The sequence below is a fragment of the Drosophila novamexicana genome, unplaced genomic scaffold, assembly GCF_003285875.2.
Source record: "Drosophila novamexicana strain 15010-1031.04,08,12 unplaced genomic scaffold, DnovRS2.1 tig00000193-arrow-pilon, whole genome shotgun sequence".
In the NCBI taxonomy this organism is placed as follows: domain Eukaryota; kingdom Metazoa; phylum Arthropoda; class Insecta; order Diptera; family Drosophilidae; genus Drosophila; species Drosophila novamexicana.
Window position 1 is genome coordinate 4,582,892 of NW_020824787.1, and position 23,187 is coordinate 4,606,078.

General features: G+C 39.6%; 1 protein-coding gene across 5 annotated transcripts in view; it reads left to right on the forward strand.

Annotated features, from left to right (window-relative positions):
- The window catches only part of LOC115759332, a 45,586-nt gene that overhangs the window by 3,615 nt on the left and 18,784 nt on the right, over positions 1 to 23,187 (forward strand). For all 5 annotated transcript variants that reach the window (XM_030700249.1, XM_030700248.1, XM_030700247.1 and 2 more), the window contains one exon: positions 10,463 to 10,504. The gene's annotated coding sequence lies outside the window, so the exon portion shown is untranslated. The remainder of the gene's footprint in view (positions 1 to 10,462; positions 10,505 to 23,187) is intronic.

Sequence of the window (23,187 nt, forward strand, 5' to 3'; positions counted from 1 at the left end):
CGCTGAGCTACTGCTGCTGCTGATAAGAATAAGACAAAATAAAATCGGTCTTAAAAATAACTTCTTTTTTTGCTGTCCTGCTGTAAAGAAGCTTGCAATGTTTATGCGTGCAGTTGGTTTAAGAGCAAGAAAGCTTCTCTGTTTGCGCTCCCCTCTGCTTTTGTCTGTCCCAAGCGGGTTAAACAAATATGATTATCAGGCGTTAAAACAAACATTATTAAAATATAGCCGCAATCAGAATCACCTGTAAGCTTACATTTTGAACGGTTAGCCCACATTTCTACTTAACTTTAAAGCAAGGCAGCGACAAAATATAAGATTTTGCTATCTCATTTTTCCTATCCTAAAATAAACTTGAATGCTTTCCCAACAAACAATCTACGCAAAAGACTCGACAAAGCTGGCATGTATATCGATACTTATCGATGTAAGGCAGGTTGAATAAACTAGCCGGAAATTTACCTATATTGATAATGATAAATCGTGTTCAAAATAAAGGCTCCAAGAAATAATTAATATATATATTAAATAATTAATAAAAAATTGTCGATATAAGACTCCGAAGTTTGTGCTTGCAAAACGATATTTATCGATTTTAAGAATATGACTGAAGCTATTAGTAATTGTATTTCATATGCTTGCACTGCGTTTGTAACTGGATTAATGTTTAAAAAAAATGTATCGAAAATATGCTCAAATAATTTTGTTGGAAATCGATATTTAACGATTTCAAGGAAACACCCAAAGTTATCTTTAATTCCAAGTTTTCCTGCTCTACCCTTTGCTAACAATATCATTTATATCAAAATTAACAGCCTTATTTTCGGAACTCCTTTGTAAAAAGGCTGGATTCAAAATCGATATTTATCGATAATCTGAAACTAACGTGAACTGCGCAAAATTTGGAGTGCACTAAACTTAAGCTTATTAAATTAATTATATTATAATATAATATTATGCAAAATTATAATGATTACATTCTATATAAATAAAGCACAGAGCTCACATATGTTCAATAACATATAGATATTTTAGCCCTTTATTAGCCGCAAATACCAGCCCTTCGATCGTGCAGAGACAGAGAGATAGAGAGAAAAAATATTTTTATCTTAAATATGCAGAAAATATTGCATCTTTTGGCTGCTGCTGCGGCTGCTGCGGCGGCTGCTGCTGCTGCTGCCGCCCACCCAATTAGCTTTTGGCTGCTCGTTTTTGTGGACTGCAGTAAATAAGCAAACAGAAATTGTGCGCCATATTTTGCAGCCAACGCACATAAATAAGCTTTAGTCCAAAGCCAACTTGGCCGAGGTTGAGTAGATGGATACAACGTGATGTTGTTATTCTTGCTCTTCTGCTGCCCCTTGCTGCCCCTTGCTGCTGCTGCTCTGTGTGTTGGGTGGCAGCCACCAAAAAGTAGCTGGCAAATGGCCAAAAAGGCATGGCCAAATGTGCCGCCTGTTGTTGCGGCTGCCGCTGCTGCTGCCGCTGCTTGTGCTGTTGCCATCTTTGAATTTGTTTTCATTCTTGGCTAGTGTTGAGGCCAATTTTGATGCAGCGCTGTACTTGAAGATGGCATCCTCGAGCAGCAGCAGCAGCAGCAGCCGCAGCGGCGCACTAATAAATAATTTTAATTGTACACATTTGTTGTTGTTGTTGTTGTTGTTGCTGCTGCTGCTGCTGCGGCTGCTGCCTGTGCTCCACTTTATTGCACAAAAAGCGGTCAAGAATATGCCAAAGATACTGCCGCAACAACAACTTACAAATTCTCATTGTTTTAACCTGCACACACACACATTTTTGCTGAAAATTGAAAAACGTGTTCAACGACCAAATTGCCAGCCATTCCTCGACTTTGGGCCCGAACGATGTGTGTGTGTGTGCGCCCTGGCTTATCGGTCTCTGACGTGGCTCAAGCCCTCGAGTTGCCAATTGCCAATTGCCAGTTTCAGTTTCAGTTTCAGTTTGAGTTCCAATTTCAGTTTCTCTTGGGTTTTCAGTTATGGTCATGTTTACAGTGCCACGGCTTGGGCAAACTTTGCCGCTGATAAGCTGCAAATGACTCCACAAGCCTCAGTCTCAGTCGCTGTCGCAGTCGCAGTCTCAGTCTTTGTCTGCCAGGTTTGAGTCATCGAACACGTCTTCAATTTAACCAACTGACCACCTGTCAAACGGCCTGCCCTACCCCCACCACTCCTCTTTATGCTGTCATAGATAATGCGAACGTTGTTGCTGAGCAATTGCAAGCATATTGCGCATACAACCCGTTAAACGTCGTCGTCACTTCTGCTTTCTGCTGTCTTGGTCACGTCTTTAGCATGCACTTTGTGCCTGCATTTGCCCCATTTGGTGCTGCACTCAACCGACAGCTGACGACGACGCCGACGCCGACTGCGACTGCGATGACGGCAACGGCAACGCACACTGCATTGGGACGTGCAAATCGGGAACAAAAGCGAAACTATTTGTTTAGCAGGGCTCGTCGAGCTCTCTGATTCCAAATGTGCTGTTAGCAATACAAATTTTTCTGCACCGTGAAATATATTTCTTATATATATACACACACTCTACTCATACTCTTCTTACTCAAGAAATTCTATATGAGCGGATATTTGAGTCCAAAGTAAACAATTTAAAGCTAAACATTTTTTGACTACTCAATTTTTGCAAAGAATCTATGTAATATTTATATTATTTATGCTTAAGGCAATATGCGTATGCCAGTTGAATTATACAACTATATAAAAAGAAACATAAATGTTTAAGGAATACTTAAGCCAGTCGCAATAGTTCGATTGTGCTTAACTTCAATATAAAATGTTTTAAAAAAGTATATTAAAAAAAATAAATGTAAATGTAAAGAAAAAATTATTTTTTCTTGGACCAGTTATAATTTTAAAGCACTTCGGTTAAATTATATATTAAATTTAATTGTAATAGTATTGAAAAAATATACAAGTTTTTTTGTTAAGCTTCCACTTTTCATACGACTCAAGGGCAACTATTTGAATATCTCTGGTCAAATATTTAAGGGTTTTTATCAGCATTTAATTGTTTATAATATTGCTGCAAAAAAGCGTACAACAACAAAATTGATGGCAAATGCATTTTGTACCAGAGTTCGATGTAGGCACTTGAATATCTAAGGCGCTTTTCTCTTGCCCTTGCAACGAGCGCCCCCTCTCGGACGGGGGCTGCGACGACAGTAGCGACGCCGACGCCGACGTCGACGTCGTCATTTATTGTTGCTTGTTATTGCTGCTCTCGTTGTTGTTCTTGTTGTTGTTGTAGTGAGCTCAATGCGCTCGATATCTGCTGCCAATACATACGCACACACACTCAGATGGACACACCCACGCACACACACACATACACACACAGACAATATAGGTGCGTTGTATTTATGCGCCTCAATTCTGGGCCAAGGTAGTTTTTATCTTTCTACTCTTTTCGCTGTTGTTGTTGTTGTTGTCGTTGTCTGGCAGCTTTTGCTGGCTTGTTTGCTTGCATGTTGTTGTAATTGCAATCCTTGAAATTTTGTTTTCACACACACACATACGCACGCACGCAATTACAAACACAAATATGGCAAACGGAACATTTTTGACCGCTATTTATGCTGTCACGTCTTCATCCGCCTGTAGCACAGCACAAGCACTCCCCTCCCACCCCCTCACCTCTTTCTGCATTTACCCCGCTGCCCAGCACAGTTGCTCTCACAGCTTGTTGTTGTTGTTTTTTTGCTCACATTTATTTATTTAATTTTCGTTTTCGTTTTTATTTGTTATTGTGTTGCTTTTATCTGCACGTTTCTTCTCTATTAGTCACATTTTTTTCGGCGCTTTCTGTTTACACAAACACACACACACGCGCAAACGCATGCACACCGACAAAAGCAAACGGGATGTGTATACAAATTGTATATATAGTATAAGTAAAGTGCACACACACACACACACACACATATATATGAGTATAGTCTTTGTGCGGCCGCAATAATACCTACTTGTAGGCTGCGTACTTAACAGAAATTATGATATCATACGGAATTCTTTGCCCATAGTTTGCGACTGTTACATGAGCTGTACACGTACATACAGACATATATATCTCTATATACATATATATAAATCTATAACAGGGTATTCTTGGAGCTATACCAACTAGTTAAAGTAATTAACAAATACTTGCAAATATTACTATAGTTCATTTAGTTAATTACTGTCTGTAGACTTCTTGAAAAGTTCTAATAGTTCTAATACACAAATTTAGTGTTATTGTTTATTATATATTCTATTTATTTATACTTGGATTCTGAATTAATGAGCTTATCGAATCATTTTATTTTTAAAGCCAGGAATAAAATAAAATAAAATCCCAATTCTAATAAAACTTTTCAATCATATTATTAACTTATGATGATACCAAGATTGAAATGAGTTATTTTTATTGTAACTTACATTTTAAATTAAATTAAATAGGCCTATTTCCTGGACTACTCGTAAAATGTATATTAAGAAACTAGAAACTTTTATGCATCGAATGGCTGCAACTAAATTGATAGACTCATTAACTACAAAAAAATAGGAAATCATTAACTAAAAAAATTCTAGTTAGGCTTTGATCTAAACACAATCCATGAATAAATGCTCTAAAGCTCTTATCCAATCGTTAACTAACCAATAAATATGGCATAATATTTATAGATGTTCATGCCAGACAGTTAGCTGTCTTTGAAGATAGATATCCATTTGAAATATTTACATTCGGAATTCGAAACTAACAGCATTCAACATTTGCAATTGGAATTTGCCCATTTAAATTTTGATGGTGCTGCGCTCTGGTTTTATTTGAAGATGCCTGCTGCGAATTTTCCATTACAACAATTGCCACTTGCAACAATTGGTTGCCAAGTCAAATGAATACAATTGCCATGCCCAGCCAACGCCCCCGCTCCCCCAGCCCAGCTAAAATACAGCCCCTGCAGCGCTCGCGCAGCTTTTTGCCATTTGTTCTGGCCTGCCCCATCGCCCTTTCCTTCTTTCACAGTGCCAGCCGACTGTCAATGCCATTGATTTGAGTGTGCGACTTATGTTTGCCAGCTGAACGCCTTTCGGTTCAGTGCCACCCAACCCCCTGCGTCCGCCACCCCTTCGCCAGCCACCATTGCCTATCTCCGCTGTGCCTTATTTTGTTGCTTTTGTTGCACATGCTAGTCCTCTCAGTCCTTTGGGTCTGCTTCTTCCATTTTGGCCTGTGAAATCAATGGCTTTGCCCTGCCTGTCTTTGCGTTCTCTGCTGCCACTGCCACAGCGTTGCCTTTGTCTCTGCCACCAGTTCCATGCCACAGACGTCAGTCACACACGTACACACACACACTCACAAAAAGCGAGACTTTCTGCCTGCATCCAAACTAAAAGTGCAAAGTAGCGCAAGAAAAATGCTGCGCAAACTTTGTTGCCAGTTTGTTTTACTTAAATTTGTATTTGCCACATACGTGTTGCAGGCAACACACCCCTCCAGCTAAACCCTCTACGATTTTATAAGCCCAACTCACTTATCCAGCGCCTGTTAAAATTCTAGTTATTTCTGAGTTTCATTTTGTTGGCCTTCTTATTTTTTTGGCCTTAACAAGTTGCTGAAAGTTTTTCAAGAGCTATTTTTCCACTCTTTCTTCCATATTTCTTCCGTATGCCTTTTGTATTCGTCGGGCATCCAAAGCTGGCTCCAATGCGAATGAAAATAAATCTTGATGCCCATGCATATACGCATAATCTCTAGGCATATCTGTTTCTTATTCCCTCTCTTTCTCTCTCTCTCTCTCTCTCTCTCTCTATCTCTCTCTGTCTCTTTCTCTATCTCCATCTCTCTTCATATACCTGGGTGTTGTTTTGCAGTCTGCTTGCATAGATCTGCCTGGTTCCCTTGGGGCCTTGTTTAGATTTATTGCTTTTCCGTTCTATTCTCGGGGCTCTTTTCACTTGATAATTGATGAATGTTCTGAGTGCTGCATGCGCAGGCACACTCACTTACACACATACACATTCAAATATAGGACTAAACATGGCTGTGTACAAGTTTTGCTTTGGGCATGTTGTTTATTTGCATGACAAATGCTCAGAGATCAGCCAAAAATAAACAATGACATGTCAATCACTGATTCAATTAAGTCAAGTGCAGCTCACATACACACACCCACAAGCGCACCCACACACGCATCCCCTCAAAAACGCCTGCCTCAGTTTCAATTGCGCCCAATCTTAAATCTATCATCAAGTATACGCAATGTCACAAGGAATCGCGGACTGCAGCTGCCTTTTAAAGTCTGGCCGAAATACTTGGCAAAATATCAGCTAAGTAGGCAACAGAAAATGACAACTGAATTGCGAAAAATAAAATATTTTCACTCGACCAAAAAGTAACTTTATGATGTGCAAATAAGGAAATTTATCAAAGTTTTAAGTAAATTTTACTATGTGTGTGAGCTGAGATGTGCTTAAAAATTCGATTTTCATTGTTAAAAAAGAAAATATACAAAGCCAGAAGAATATGTAAAATCTTAAATGCAAAAAACTGCCAGAGAAATGTAGCTTTGTCTTAGAAATAGTTAAATAGTTATTTAAAATTTAAAATATTACTTACCTGTCGAAGAGTTTGTATGCAATTAATAACTTCTTCCACCTTTATTTCACGCATTAAAGCGTATTTATTCCATTATTATTCCACATTAATCCCATTTATTCAAGATGTGAGTTTCAGTTTGTTGCATTTGCTAAAATGGATAAAATAAAATTACAATCAATATGCAAAAGTAGAAAAATAGGAATAGAAAAGCTGAAACTAGTAAAGAAATGTGGTCCTAGCCCATATACCCCAATGAACTGCTGCGCAAAGGGTATGCGAGTGCTATACTTTAATAATAATAATAAATAATAAAGGCGGCGAAACAAAAATCCCAAGAGGCGGCTACCAAACGCTGCTCGAAGTCGCAGACAGCTGTTTATTGTTTATGCGTGTGTGCGTGAGTGTGTGTGTGTGTGTGTGTAAGTGGGTGTGTGTGTGTTGCGTGAACAATTGCCAGCGCCTGCTGATGACAAGTGTTGCGTGCTTTGAATATAGGACTATGTACTTGTGCCTACTTACACACTTACACACACTCATATAGTCAGACAAGGCTTGTGTGTGAAGCACGCCCTTCTAATGACAAGCCATGTGAACTTCTCAACTTGTGGCTTGATTATAATGTGATATAATGTCATACTTTGCTGGTTATTTGTCACGGCTAGAGTCACTTCACAGCGTGGCACTCGACGGAGCAACAGCCAAAAAAGAAAAAAAAAGCAAATCAAATCTAGAGAATTCGCAGCAACAATTTGTTGCGTTTACTTGAAACTTTTACTTAAATTTAAGAGCACTTTTGAGTGCAACATTAGTAACTAGAGTTGGGAAATTGCATTTTCTTGGCAGCTATTTTAATTGCACTAAAACTTTGCCGTGAGCTCGACTTAGTTTTCATGCTCAAAACAGTTTTCGTTTTCAGAGGAAAGCATTTATTAATATTCTATCAAATTGTTCTCAATTTCAAAAGATGCCCCTTAAATGTTTTTCGACTCATTTGTTGCACATCCAAATTGGAGAACAGCTTTATCAGCTTTCTCTTAGGCGTTGCCATCAATCATCTGACAAACTGGCGTGCACGCAACACCCAACCCTACCGCGTACTACCAGCAAGCCCCAATCAAAGCAGGAAATGTGTCGTACAACAAATATGCAAAAAGGCAGCCCAATCTAAGGTTATGGACGGCATATGCTCACCGTACGCCTAAAAGGCTGCAGCAATTTCGTTGATTAGTCCGGTGTCTGCGGGAATTTCCTTTCGGTTCGTCTTTCACATCGCCCATTTTGTTTCTCTTCCTCTATCTCTCTGCTGGCTATGGCCAAACATAAAAACTAAACGCCGAACATACTACCTTACACACACATGCACACACACACACACACACATACCTCAATAACAGCGAACGGCGTTTACGAAGATTTTCTCGCTTCTCAAATACACTGAGAAAATGTGTCTTTTAATGCTTATAACTATGCTGTTCGTTTGCTTTGTTAAGATTAAATGATTATAATATTACTATATCTATCAAGACTAATTAATTTAAAAACTGCAGCCTCAAATCAAACAACCTTTGGCTCAGTTTTCGACAAACAGAATGATTTAACAAGTTGCATAGAGATGCCTTTTACTGTCAGAATGTGTAAAGAATACACGATTGTTGATTCTTTCTGGCCAAAAGCCTTAAATGCATCTTCACGCTTGTGCTTTGCGAAAACGTTGGGTTAACACACATTAAATATATTTAATATGCACATATTACTATAATTAGTATGTATTATAATATAATTCTATTTATAGATTTTGTATTTTGTTGCAGTCCTCATAAAGTGAAGGCGAATTCATGTTTCATGAATACATTTCGAGCTGTTATTTTTCTTTGTGTGGCTCCTGGTTTTTATTATAGCTAAAACAGGATTTAAGGCACACACACACACACACATGAGGCATATCCTTGCTGGCAGCAGCAGCCCAGCACCTTTTTGGCACAGGTGCACGCTGATATATGTTGTTCGGGGGCAAAGTCGTTTCAGGCTTGGGTCTTCTGATATATGTGGCCACGTGGCATTGGCGACCAAATGCCAGCTCGTGCTGGCATGTTTTAGCCAAGATAGCATCAGGGCTCTGCCCGCCTGACACCATATTGCATACATATACATATATATATATATATATTTTGGCAGGCGCGCATTTCAGTTTCTAATCAAGGTTATTTTATGCCTGCCAAGCGCGCTCTTAATGCCCAAATTACATATTTAGTTATCGTTGTTGGCTGTCGTCGTTGTAACTGTGCTTGTTGTTGCTGTTGCTGCTGCTGCTGCTGGTTGTTGTGGGCGTGTTTTGTGGCAGCCATTTGGCTGGCTGATTCTTGTTGGCAATCTAAGCGGCATTTTGGCAACGCGTCGTATGCGTGATAAATTCAAGCCGAGTTCTACAGACGCAAACGCTAACGCTTTAGCCCTAATGCGGCATCTTTATGCGATTTTGGTTTTTCTTTTTTCTGCTTTAAAGGGACAACCTCCAGCTAATTAGACCGCACAGCACGGTGGGAGTTGTGCTGCAGCCTGCTGTGCCAGGACAAAATACAAAGGCAAACAACAACAATGGCAATTGTTTGCCAAGACAGAACCATTATCGTTAGCCATGGCTTGGGGCAGGGGGCAGGCGGCCCAGACGGGCCACATTTGTTGCCTTCACTTGTTAGTACATACGGCTCCAGACGAATTCCCTGCTAGTCAGCTCTTGTTGTTGCTGCTGCGGCTGGGGCATGCTGCATGCTGCATGCTGATGGCTGTTTATGGTCTCTGGCCAAAAATCATCATCAACATTATTGTTATGCCAGTTATTGTTGTTGTTGTTAAGTTAGTTGACTTTTTGCAGCTTATTGTTGTGTCTCATGCAAAGTGCCTGGCCTGGGCAATTAGTTTTCGCAGCCACTGTAGCTTTAATTTAAATGCAGAGTATCTGCCGCAAAAAGGACAAAGCACATGTGTCTGTCGCTCTTAGCACGTGTGTGTGATTTACATGCATTTTAGCCTCTGTTTAATGGACTCAACTCAATGTTGCTATTCATTCATCAATCAATACAACGATTGCGCTGCTCGATTCGGGTCAAAAGAGTTTGTCACCCGAGAGAGACTGCAAATAGCCTGCCAAAGCCTGCCGTCTGTTATGGTAACTGTCTGTGTGTGTTTGTGTGTGTGTGTGTGTGTGTGTGTGTGTGTATGTCGCTCATAGAGCACTTAATGCGGCAATAAGCGAGGATACGAACACATGACAGCAAGCATATCTGGGCCATTGGCATTAAGTGCTTGTCAATTTGCATTGATTTGACACACAGCTTTTTGATTATTCAAAAGATGCATATGCGCAAATGAATATGTTAAAGAATTCGATTTTATCAACTTTCCAGCTGTTTAACCCTGCTGAGTGCACAGCAAGACGCGCTGTAGGACAGGTCGCCAAAAGGGCTCGTGTATATTAAGTATTCGACTATTTGGTTGCACAATTATAAAAATACTAACAAATATATAATAAAATACAAAATATGGACTTTAAGTTCTTGTTTAATAACAAAATACTCGATGCATAGTAAATTATTTAAAGTAGGAAGCATTGCAACTATTTACGAATAATAAATTAATGCTTTAAATAATTTCGTTATATTTATTTTTATTTTTTTTTTATTTTATATTTACTTGTTTTTAAATAATAGTAAATATTTATGTATTATTATTATTAATTTTCAAAAAATTAGTAATAAATAATATTTTTATTTAAAAACTAAACAAAAATATACTTTCCATATTTTATGCTCACGTTTTTTTCTTCTGCTTACTATCGTTGCAGCTGACATGTTCAAGGCCAGCGAACGCGCCACTTTATGTTCGGGTAAGTTTAGCATGATAAATATGCAAAATAACTAAACAGAAACTCATTAAAAGTGAATGTGACCCGACAATTTAAACTTTGCGGCAGCCAAAAGGCTCATAAATGCTTTGGCTGTGCCGCACAGAAGGCAGTTACCAAACTCTTAAATAGCTAATCAAAAAAACATACATACACACACAGGACTTACACACAAACACACACACATGCTCGCACAAGATAACCAAGCGAGGGAAATGAAGAGAAGTTATGTGTACATATGTATTTAAAAGCTCAAAGATGTTGTGATGTCAAAGCAAATACAATTTGGGCAACGCTTTTGCGAGTGTGCGTGTGTGTGTGTGTGTGTGCGTGTATGTGTGTGTGCATGTATTAATTTGATAAAGTTAACTAGACACGGAAACCGAGCGGGGCAAAGCTTAAATTAATCATACGCCATGTCATGCGAAATATAAATTTACTTTCAGTCCAAATGGAAATTTCATTAAATTTCAAGCCTTTTCAAGGGCTTTAAGTGTTGGTTGTTGTTGTTGCTGCTGTTGATCTTGTTAAGAGCACACACACATACACGCACGCACACACGCAAGCCTAAAATGTCATTAGTTGAAATCACATGTCATTGACAGCGCAAATTGACCCCAAACTCAAACATGGACTCACAGATGTATAGGTATGTGCACTACATAGGTAAAGGAATGCATATGAGAGTCAAAGGTACATACACTAAGCGAAAAAAGAAACAAGAATATTTTACTGGGATCAAAAAATAAACGTTGCTAAGAGTCAGTCAAGTTTGAAATTGAACTCAGAGCAAATCTCATTTAAGACATATTGTGCTCATTTCAAGTCTGCAAATACTTGCTGAAAGTATTGCTTAACTTTTTTCTAGAAGAAAAGAGTTCCAAAAACGAAATTTAGAAGTTCACAATTTAACTCAGAGCAAAGTTCTTTTAACAAGCAGTTATTATTGACTTATATCGAAATTTCTAAGATTTCTAAAGCGCATTTCAAGTATGCAAATACTTGCTAAAAGTATTTATTAACTTTTTCCCATCATGTTGCAAACTTTATTGAAAGGAATTCAAAAACGAAGAGGAAGAGTTCAAAATAAAACTCAGAAGAAAGTTCAAGTTACAGTAAGTTGTTTTTTCTTTGAACATTTCTAAAGAACAGACTTAAATATAGTTTTTTATTTAACATATTTTGCTTATTTCAAGTCTACAAATACTTTTTTCCAGTATTCAAGTCTACAAAATGTAGACTGTAGCAACTATGTTGCTTACTTAATTGAAAAGAAATCATAAACAAAATCTAAATGAAATTTGAGGCACAAAAAGTGGCATGAATTCCATGCTGAATGCACACAATTTTAGAACACCTTTTTTCTTTCAGTGTATGTGGGTCGCCATAAATGTCTATATACATATGTATGTCAAGCGCTTTGTTCCAAGTGTGAACTATTGTTGTTGTCGTTTGTTTGTTTGTTTGTTTGCTGGGCGCTTAAATGTTTGCCTACGTGTCAGCCTGCTGTCAGAGGCAGTCGCCTCTTGTCAACACGCATCCCCCAACCCCTACCCGCCTCTTCTGGTATCCACGCCCATTCAACTCCCTGCGCTCATCTGGGCGCATATGCCGGCGCCTGTTTTATGACAGTTCATTGATATTCATTTCGCTGTGTGTGTGTGTGTGTAGCATGAGTGTGTGTGTGTGTGTGTGGGTGTGTGTGTTGAACCCTTTTGTGCTTCACTTGACTGCCGCTTAAATTGCCTTCAATGCGGTTGCTAGACAACAAAAGTGAGCCGCCCAGGAAATTCAATTAAAAACGCAAATGACGCTGTGTGTCTACGTTTGTGTGTGTGTGTGTGTGTCCACAAATCGGCTTACGTACTCCGTCCAGAAATTGTTCGCAAATATCCTCAAGTGCCAGCAGCAGCTGGCAAAGTCAATCCAAAGTTTGATTTCCTGTGCCGTGCGCGCACTTTTGCATTTTTTATTGCATACTTTGCTGCGCTTTGCAACGTTTCCTCCGCCACACAATCAATATGGCCACCAGATTCGTTATAGATTCATGTCCGGCATACATATTTCTTTCCCCTTTTTTGTGTGTGTCTGTTTTCTACTTTGGTTTTTGCATGCTGCATATGAATATGGGCGTCTATATCCAGTGCACTTCTTGTGGCACTTTTTATGGGCTCTGCTGCTCGACTGCAAGCTTTTCTTCTGTGCCAGCTCGCTTGCATTTCATACCCTTCCCAGCGGGTTTTATAGTATAGCATATACCTTTGAAGTTCAAATAGATCAAAAAGCAGTTCACTTTTTAAACTTTCTCATAGGATATGCAAGTTTTCTTCCCACATATCTGCAAAGCTTTAGCAAATACCATGCTATATAGTCAGAGTCGGTCGAAAAGTAAGCCAAGGATATTTATTCTTCGGCTTTCCAAGTGTCATTTTTCATGCTTTTTTATGCCAGTTAAACAGAAAAAACTCTTGCCCGATGCTGTTGAATCCACGGAAATAATGTTTTATATCCGTCTTGTGGCCCTTTGGTCCTTGGCTGGCGTCTGCTGTGCCTCTTAACTCGTTTGGTTGCCATTCGGCTTTAAAGTTCAAGTATCTGGCAAAGTTCTATAAAACCAAAGCGCACAAAATCTCATCAATTTTTCAATGCACACCTGAGAGCGCTATAGTCAAACAACAAGCAGCAACAAAATTAGCCAAGTTTTCTGGCCAAGTTCCAAGCGAAGCGTAAATTTCATCCAGCCTCCAAATACATTGATATACATCTCTATCTCTTCTCTCTCTCTCTCTCTCTCTCTCTCTCTCTCTCTCTCTCTCTCTCTCTCTCTCTCTCTCTCTGTCTCTCTCTCTTTCTCTTCAAACTGACAGCAAGACACTTAATCCGCACGTTTACACCTCAACGCACACACACAAAATAGACAAACGGGGCGGCATTGGTTGGGGGCGTGCCTGCGGCTGAAGTCGCAATAAATTCGTGTATCCACTTAATAATTAACTGGCAAAAGTTTTTGGCACCACAACAAAAGAGCCCACAGGCAGCCACACAGCAATATGATTCCAGACAAAAGCCAAAGGCAGCAAAAGGCAGTGGCAGGGTTGTATTTATATATAAAAGGGGGCTTAGCCCGAGATAGACATATATAAATTAATTCATTTTCGAAGCTCACTTTTATTCGCAAACCAAATCCATATTCAATTCGAAACAAAATGGCAGAGTTGTATGCATGCGATAAAGATACTTTTGTTAATCGACAGCAGCCAAGTTATCGATAACAAGGTAGACTTAAATAAAAATCGTTTGAGCTTCAATTCTAATCAAGCCTGAAAATCTATTCATGATGGAATGTTTTAACTGTGAGCATATATGCAATTTTGTAATCGATAATTATAGATAACTATTAAAAAAGTTGGTTGAGTTAAGGTTATTGTTGCCTAATTAGATTTATCGATTACCTAGCAAGATACTTAATACTTCTCATAAATTAATAATCGATAAAATCGATAACTATTAATAAATTTAGCGTGCAGGCCTGTTTAAAGCTGTTTTATGGGAATCTTAACAAGTGTTACGCAGCCGAAAGCAACATTCTCTCTCTTGTTTGATGTATCCACGATGTAAGACTATTTGTTATCAAGCCGGGCGCATTGTTATCAGAATATTTACTCAAATACCATAAATTGCCAAGTTATTCAATACAATGGCCCACATACCGTTTGCGCCTCGAATGTGTTGGCATTTAACAGAGAGACTTTGTGCCCTGGTCTTCAAGGCCCTGATGACACTTGCAAAAGTCTTTTTATATAGATGATTGTGGCTAGGTACGAGTCGTCTATGAGGCGAATGTGGCAAATAGTGCGACGATTACAAGCAAAAATGCGACGTTGCCTTTAATTGCACTTGAACTTGCCTCGAGTTGGACACCCGCGTGAACCCTTGTCGACCCCTGGAAGATCAGGTTAATTTGCTTGGCGCTGCGGCTTCCACTTGCTCATTAATTACAGCTAAGTCGTTGGGCCCTAATGATTTACCTGGATATGTTGTTGTTCTTGTTGTTGCCAGCTTTTTTTTGTCCTCTTGTTGTTGTGTTGGTGTTGCAAGTTTTGCGTTTTATTATTTCTTGATTTCATTGCTTTCAGTGGCGCGTGCGGCTTCCTTTGGCCTTTGCCGGCTTGTTATCCTTGCCGGATCAGGTATCCTCTGCTTATAAATGCTTTGTAATCAAATACGCGCAGCAACTTTTGCCCACTCGCTGCTTTTCTTTTCTTTTCCTTTATTTTAATTTTTTTTTTTGGTTCTTCTTGTTTTTCGCTTGATTATTTTAAGCGCACGCTATTTGACCGTTGTATTTAGTTTTTTTTTTATTATTTTGACTGCCTGCCACGCCCACGTATTGCGCATTTAATTAAGCAAATAGCAGCAGCAGCAGCTGAGCTAGGCATTTTCTGCTTTTCCTGTTCATATATTTTTTTTTTTTTGGCATTTTTATGCTTTCTTTGATGCTTGCTCCTTGGGGTTTCGCACTTGTTGCCCCATTTTGTGGCATATTTTTGTGGTGATGTTTTGTTGCCTGTTTCGGGCATTTAATTCTGGCAAGAGCCTAGCTTTACTTTAAGCCTTGTCTGCTGATTATTAAATAAAATAGTTTACCACCTATTTTCCACTCTTTTGCGTGGATTTTGCCGCAGTGAGCCAATTCTTATAAGAAAGAGAGAGAGAGAGGATACGGCTGTAACCACACATTTAACCTCTTTTACCAGCGCAGCACAATAATATATATATAAATCTTATAGCTTGTTCAGATATTAGATATTCCTTAGACTTTAAGCTTTTGTAATCAATATGCTTTGCAAGTTTAGTTTTGCTTTCACATCTTTAGTCAGCTTGACCCAAGGGAGTTTTCGTTTTGATTGCTTGCAAATTTTCCATGTGTTTTCCACTGAAGCAGCACTCAAAACAGTCGACAGCCTTGTACTTAGCTCAGCCGTCTTCGAGAGACAATCTGCCCCACAGCTGCTGGCAGTTGCGGCAACTCTATGCACATTCGCTGTTGCACATTGATTTCTTTTGCTTGGCGCTACCTTCGGCAACTTGTCGCCTGTCGCTTTCCACAACACTCACTGCCAATTTGCAACTAAATTGCAAAGCTGTCATTCGTGCAACCAGCAGCAACAACAACAACAACAACAACAACAACAAGTGCAGCAAATAAACTGACTCACGTTGCCAGCAACAATTTAATACGAAATATGCTACGGTGAAACGTGACAACTGGGAATTGAGAACTGGAGAATTGGAGAATTGGCGAGCTAAGAGCTAAAGAGGATTCAGGCAAACAGTTTTCCACGTACAGGCATTTCAACTGAAGCAAATGCCACGCCCGAATGCAACGGCAGCCAAGCGTAAGCTGCTCCTTTGCCCCCAAGTGGAAGGCAGGGGGGCAGGGGCACAGTTGAAACCTTTTGGCGTCAGCAGCCGCAGAGTAATTGAATTTTAATAAAATTTTAAACCAATTAACTTGCGAGCGGCGCTTGTCTTGTCTCTGCTCGAGTAGAGTTTGCATTAATTTGCAATAATTAATAATGCATTAAGGCGTAAAGAGAGACACCAAAAGAGAGGGAGAAAGAGAGAGAGAGTGAGAAGGACATGAGCCAAAATGTCAAGATTGCAACTGCAGCAGCTAAAGCAAACGAGACGGCAACAAGGTCGCCAGCGCACGGCCAAAGACAACTTAATTAACCTCGACCTTCGCCAGGCGGCCAATGTGAGCTGACGTCAGCCCCAGTCGCAGTCGCTGACGCTGACGCTGACGCTGTCGCTGTTGCCGTCGGCGTCGGCCAGACCCCAGACCCCCGTTTTGCCAAACAAGCCACGTTCAATGCCGGCCCGTGGACAGCTGTGCGTCTCTCCAGGCCTGGTCAACTGGATGACCATCGCCGCTGCCACATTAAGACATCAATAATAAAATAAAAATTAAAACAACAACAACAAAACAAAAAATAGTTAATAACGCGTGTGCGTGCAATGTAAATATGAGCATAAAAAATGACGACGCGTCGCTGCGTTGCTTCGCTGCGCTAATTGCCAATTCACTAAAGCGACCAATTCCAATTGGCGCTGCAAGTGCAAGCGGGATGGCAATATGCGAGCATATAAAACGTCCGCGCATTGTAAATTTTGCGCATGCGCAGCGCCGACGTTGACGTTGACGCCGCGCTTCGATCTGCCGCTCTCCCGCTTGGCCACTCTCTTTTCCAGTATGTGCGATGCCGGCAGCTCAGGCAAATGCCTAAACCCGTTTGCCAGCCTCTCTCTCTCTCTTAATGTTGCACAAGTGACGGCTGCGGCTACGGCTGCGGCTGCTGTTGCCATTGCAGTTTCAAGAACCGGGTCAAGGTTGCTGCTGCTGCAGCGACGTCGTCAGCGATCACAGAGTCAGCGGCGACACCGATGCCAACGTCGACGTCAGCGTCGCTTTCGCCTTGTTCGCTTAACATTGAAAGTCAAGTTCGTGCACATGTTTGATTGGCATTGGACATGATGCAGATTGAGGCTTTCGATCTGGACGCCGGACAGCCGGTGCTTAGGCATCGAACATGTTTGATATGCTTGCAATAGGCGTGCAACATGTTTGCACATTATAATTAGGCTTTTAACACTTGGATAATTAAACAAGAAGTTGAGCTTAAAATAAGACTGGGCTTAAAGTTGTATGCAGTTTATTAGATCTTAACTTTAAATCAAAGCTTGTACCTTGTGAATCCTTGCACTTTCCTTTTTATACAATTTTTCCTCATTAACAATGTGGTCCTTGCCAACTTATTTTTAAATTCTTGATACATTTTTTTACCCGGACTTTAAAGCGGCTTTCGCTTATTTGCTCTTCACTTTCCACTGCAAATTAATTTAGTGGTTTTATGCTTAGACCCTTGCTATGCTGCATTTTAATTAAAAACTTTACAAAATCTACAGTAATTCAGGTTTTTTAACACTTCGACAAAGTCCTTGAGCAACAGCAGCTGCCGTTGCCCTCAAATTTATATGGATTCAACCCCTTAAGGGCCCACCACTTAACAACACCATAAACTTTGCTTAATACACCCTGCTACCCTGCCCCTTGACGGAGACTATTGTCAGCTGAAGTAGTATTTGCTCCTACTATTAATATGCATTATTTTGTATACATACAGAAAAAAATATATAGATGTGATATAGTGCGCTGCTTTTATATAACCACCTTTATATACAGGAGAATCTGCAGTATACGCCCATCAATTTCCATTTACTTATGAAAATTAATAGCGTTTCCGTGAAAGTATCTGGCAAAGTGTATATAGCGAAAGGCAGATAGAAGAGTTGGCTGGAGTTCTTAGCTATTAATCAAATGTGCTACATGGCCATAAAATGAAATTAAAAGTTCAACTTGACTGCAACTGATGGCCGACAGGCTGTGGCGCCACTTTATGCACTTGACTTCACGGCATCATTATAAATAAATAATGCTATTTATTTATATATATATTATTATCGTATGCCATTAATTTGCATGTGCAGCAGCACAAAAAGCGCTGAGAATTGTTGCACAGCATAAAAAAAATAATTCTCATGTAATTGGATTTTCTTTTTTTTTTTTTTAGACTGCAGTAAATGGCAGGAAAAAATTTAAAAATCACATTTTATAGTCGAGCAGCGGCGTGTTCGTGAAATGTACAAAATTAGTTTTATTTTTTCAAGCGTAAGACTGTCAAATTATGTCAAAAAAAAAAAAAAAAAAGAGTGGCACAAATTTAAAACGGAAAATAACGTCAAAGAAAAGTTAAAAAGTAATAAAGAGTTTTCAAACAAAAATAAATATGCAATTTAAAAAGTGTTCAACTAAATCGGCTTTACAGATTTTTAGGCAGTTTTTTGTTTAAGATTTTGTCAAATAAATTACGTTCAAATTATTCATGAAATAGAAAAACTTATTCCACTTGTTATTTGACTTATTATTTAGTTCACTCTAAGTAACTTCTAGTTTATTTTTGGTTTTTATTTATTTTTTAATTTTCTTCATTTATATTTATTTTTATATTTTGCCAATATTTGCTTGCCCCATAGTTTTTTGTGTAGATTTAGATCTGTGCTTAAGTGCATTTAGCTTTAGGCAGTTAGAAAATTAATATTCAAAAAGCCAACCGTAACGTTTATCAACAGAAAAACAAAGCGGCTGTCACTCAAAGCGTTTTTCAAAGTCAGCAGAACACCCCATTTGGCCATGTGGACAGCATACTCTATACGCTATACTCTATACGCACAACAGTATCATCAGTTCATAGTATATAATGTACGTATACGAATCGCACATGTGTTTGTTTAGATGCACTAACTGAGATTTGTGGCTGCGATGACCCTGAAAATGCAATGCACGAAAGAGCTAGATATAGGGGTAGAGTAAATGACTGCAAGAGAGAAAAAGAGAGGGAGAGAGAGAGAGAGAGACAGCATTGAGCTGCAACAACTTGACAGCCTCGATGCACACTCATCGACAACTGTTGTTGTCTTCTACGGGCTCTGGTTCTGATATTGCTGATGCTGTTGCTGTTGCTGATGCTGATGCAGTGTGTCTCGCACATTAACAGCCAAGTGCAACCACATTTCCAAAACAATGCCAAGCAGCAACTCAAATGACTCAAATGCGGGACAGCAGCAGCAGCAGCAGCCGAGTACAAATCGTAGCAGCCTGCTCTGATAAGGCAAGAATATTTTTTACAAGAATAAATTATGACTAAGTTGAATCGCAATCTAACCACAAACTGACTTCTAAGTAGTTTACGCTCTCTGAGCAGCTAAAATCAATTGTCACAAGGTTGCCAATGGACAATCGGACGCACAGTCGAGCGTGGCAGAGCACGCAAAACACAACAACAACAACAACAACAACAACGACAACGAGACCAAAACCCGAAGCATTGCGCAGCTGATCTTGAACCAATTGCAATTTGTTAAATGTTGCCCAGGGTCAAAGCAGCAGCCGTTTGTGGCAAAGATACACGGGCGTTAATCTAAATATATATAGATTCAGATTTAGATTTGTATATAGTATAGTATAGTTAGCTTTTCGAGCCATGCCATGACATTGACTGGCAGCCAGCGATTGCCCTCAATAAATGCGAAATGCGTGTGCGCAATGCACTTGAACTTGCAGTTCATAGTTGACAACAGTTGCTGCAGTTGCACTTGCTGCTGCTGTTAACGCTGCGTATGCGCAATATTGCGCGCAAGCACTTTGCCTTATTTGCACATCACGCATACGCAACGTTGTGCCTGACCTTACAGCCGGTGCGCCTAATTGGCGACAACGCCTGGCCAGCGAGACCGTCAAGTACAGTCGGCTCCTCGGTTTACTGTTTGATTATCAATTAGCTAACTGCCCCGCGGTCAGTTGGCAAAACGTTGCGAATGATGCGCGTTCTCAGCACGCCCCCCTGTTCCCGCAATTCCCTCTGCCATACTATTGCGACAAATCAAGCCAATGTCAAACAAACACTAGCACACACACACACACACACACACACACACACACATTGCTTGATGTCATGCGACATTCGTGACTTTTGCATCTGTTGAGCAACGAGCAAAACAAATTCTCGTTCTCTTTAGCTCTCCGTGTGCATTTTATCGCTTTGAAGCGCCAAGTTGCGTGTCGAGCGATCACACACATATATATACTATACTACACATATATATACCATATAGTAGTTGCTACATTTACTCTATATATAGCTGCTTTATGGGCAGCGCTTACTCATCTAACTATTGTATATATATATTATTTATATAGTTCTGCACAGCAGCCGCTTTTTGCATAAAATAAAATTTAGTTATTATCTCAGTTAATTAGTTGTTCTACTTAAAAAGTTTTTGGCGCAAGCAAATGAATTTGTATTTTTATTTTAATTGCTCTTTTTATGGTCCTGCAGAAGATATTAAATTAGTTCAAAAGTTTGTTATGCAGAGCAGTGTACACTGTCAAAGCCATTGAGTATATACATATATTCTTGCTAAAATCAATCTCACATACATATTTAGCTCGACCAGCCTTTAGAAAAAAATTGTATTTTTGTATGTAAAACTATCTGCTTTCAAAAGATATCCTCAGAAAAATCAAACTATAGAACTAGCATATACAACAATTTAAAAATTGAATGAAAATTGAATATAAATCTTCTTAAAGAAAATGTTTGAAAAGGTATAAACAAATTTGTTTATCTCTTAAAATATATGAACACGGCTTAAAACAATTAAAAGCTTTCGTATGTGACCAATATATATACATATATATATACAAAAGGAGACAGTCCTAATCCAAGCAAGCTTCACAAGCTCACCAGCAGATTTTGCTTCCTAATCTATTCAGGGTTAGAGGGTATGGCTTAAGCTATATCTGATTCATAAGATTGAAAAGATTGAAATACATTATCTTCTGCTTTGACTCCTGTTCTTTATTATCATTATCATTTTTGCTAACTCACATTCTAGCCTACAATTCGAACCAAGTTCCTTCAGCTCATCTTCACGTCTTGCCCTAAATTAAATTTAACATATTGCTTCCCGATGAAATACTTCACACATTGCAGTTCTCTGTTTGCAATTGCTTGCCAGTCTGGCTGCATTATTCAGAGTCAACCATAAATTCAGAGTCTGGCCAAAGGCGCTGGCTTATTGCGTAGCCAAAATAATTGCAATTTACGACTACGCTGAAGTTGCCAGCAATCGACGCGTGGCATCGGCACTCGTAAATAACAATAACAGCCAGCGCCAACAAAAACAACAACAACAACAACACTTGACTGCTGGAATATTTAATAAACAAAACTTGCGCTAATCATTAAATTATGATTAATGTGCCGACAATTTTGGCAGCCAGCACCAAAAAACCAGCGAACGTGCCCCGACAAACGTCGCCGGCGAGTTGTCGTCGCAGACACCAGCCGCAGCAGCAGCAGCAGCCGCAGCAGCAGGGAGAGGGGATGGTTAGGGGGCGTGGACTATTATGGTGAGCAGTCCTTGAAACATATTCACATCATTTAGAGGGAATTTTGTGAATGCGCTCGAACAAAACGAACGATGAATCTAGCAAATGTAGTTGGAAATGAATTGGAAAAAGCTTCTTTTGCAGCATTGAGAAAAATGAGAAAATGTTCAAATTATGGTAAATGAAATATATCGACGTTCAATAACATTAGCGACAATAAATATGGCGTATTTGCCCGAGTTATATAAATTGTTAAATTATTTGGCATTTTTCCATGTTCCCACACACACATTTTTTACACTCTGCGAGCCACAGATCACAGGAGATCCAAGGAGCATCATTTCACAATATTAAAGTAAAGGTCAGACTTTCAAAGAATCCCAAAGTCACGGTTTTAAGGAAATGCGTAGTTTGAAAGAGAGCTCAATTTTAAAGACACGACCTTCAAGTCACAGTTTTACAATCAAATCACCTTTTCTCTCATCTATTTTGATCTGCACAGTCGGCAGATTCCCAGTATAGAGTGTTTTATTAATTCGACTGTTGAAGTATATAATTCACATTCATAAATAATATTTCAACTGCAGCAGAAGTCGACAGAGAGATACAAGTTGAATATCGCAGCTGCTAGTCAAAGTCAGCTTATTAAATATTAAAGCAGCATATATGACTGGGAACCGTTAAATCCTATGGCTGTCAAGGCACGCAGCAAACTCAATTCAAGAGCCTGTCGCACATCCTGTCAGCTCAGCTATACCGCGACGACCCATACTCAAGGTGCCGATGCGGCCGCTGCGGCTGCCTCTGCTTCTGGCTCTGCTGTTGCCACCTGCAGCTGAATTCAATTTCTGTGCCGCTTGCTCCTGTCGTCCTTTGCTACGCTTTATTCCATTTGCGGCATGCACAAAGCCAAAGCAAAGTTAGTAAGTAAGTTGCAGGCAGCGGCAAAGCAAGAGAGAGAAAATCAGAGAGAGAGAGAGAGAGATAGAAAGTAAGCTGAGCAAATCAACTAGCAAAGGTATTGTTGTTGTTGCTTGCACCTGCAGGTGGGGTTTACTTTACTTTGTCACGGATATGTTTTCTTTAGACTTTCCATGTCAGCAGCCGTACATGACATGGGGCTTCTAAGTGTGTGAGTGTGAACTCAAGTGTGCGTGTGTGTCAGTGTGTGTGTGTATGTGTGAAACATGCCGGAAGTTAAATAGGAAATTTTATATGCTTTTATAACTGTGAACGTGTTTACAAGGCCGTTGCCTCCGCCCGCCTGCAAACTTCGAGGCAGCCTGTGGCTGTGCTTGTTCTTGAGTGTGAGTGTGTGTGTGTGTGTGTGTGTGTGTGTGAGTATGTGAGTGTGTGTGTTGAGGTTACCTAGCAGCAACTTGTTCATACATTTTGCTTGATGAAGTGTCGTTCATGGCGGCTTTGCGGCTTTGGCTGCGATTTTGAAGTTCGTTGATTACCTGCTGCAAGAGGAGCCTGCAAATTAATCAAATTTATCTTGACAAGGATGAGGCCTCGCTTGCAGCTTAATCAAAAGGCGAGCATATTAATGGAGCATAGTAAATTACATATTTGAAAAACTGCATGCATTTTAGCCTCTGCATGGTCTATGCTTGTTTGAATAAGCCAAATGAGAAACTTAATAAAAATC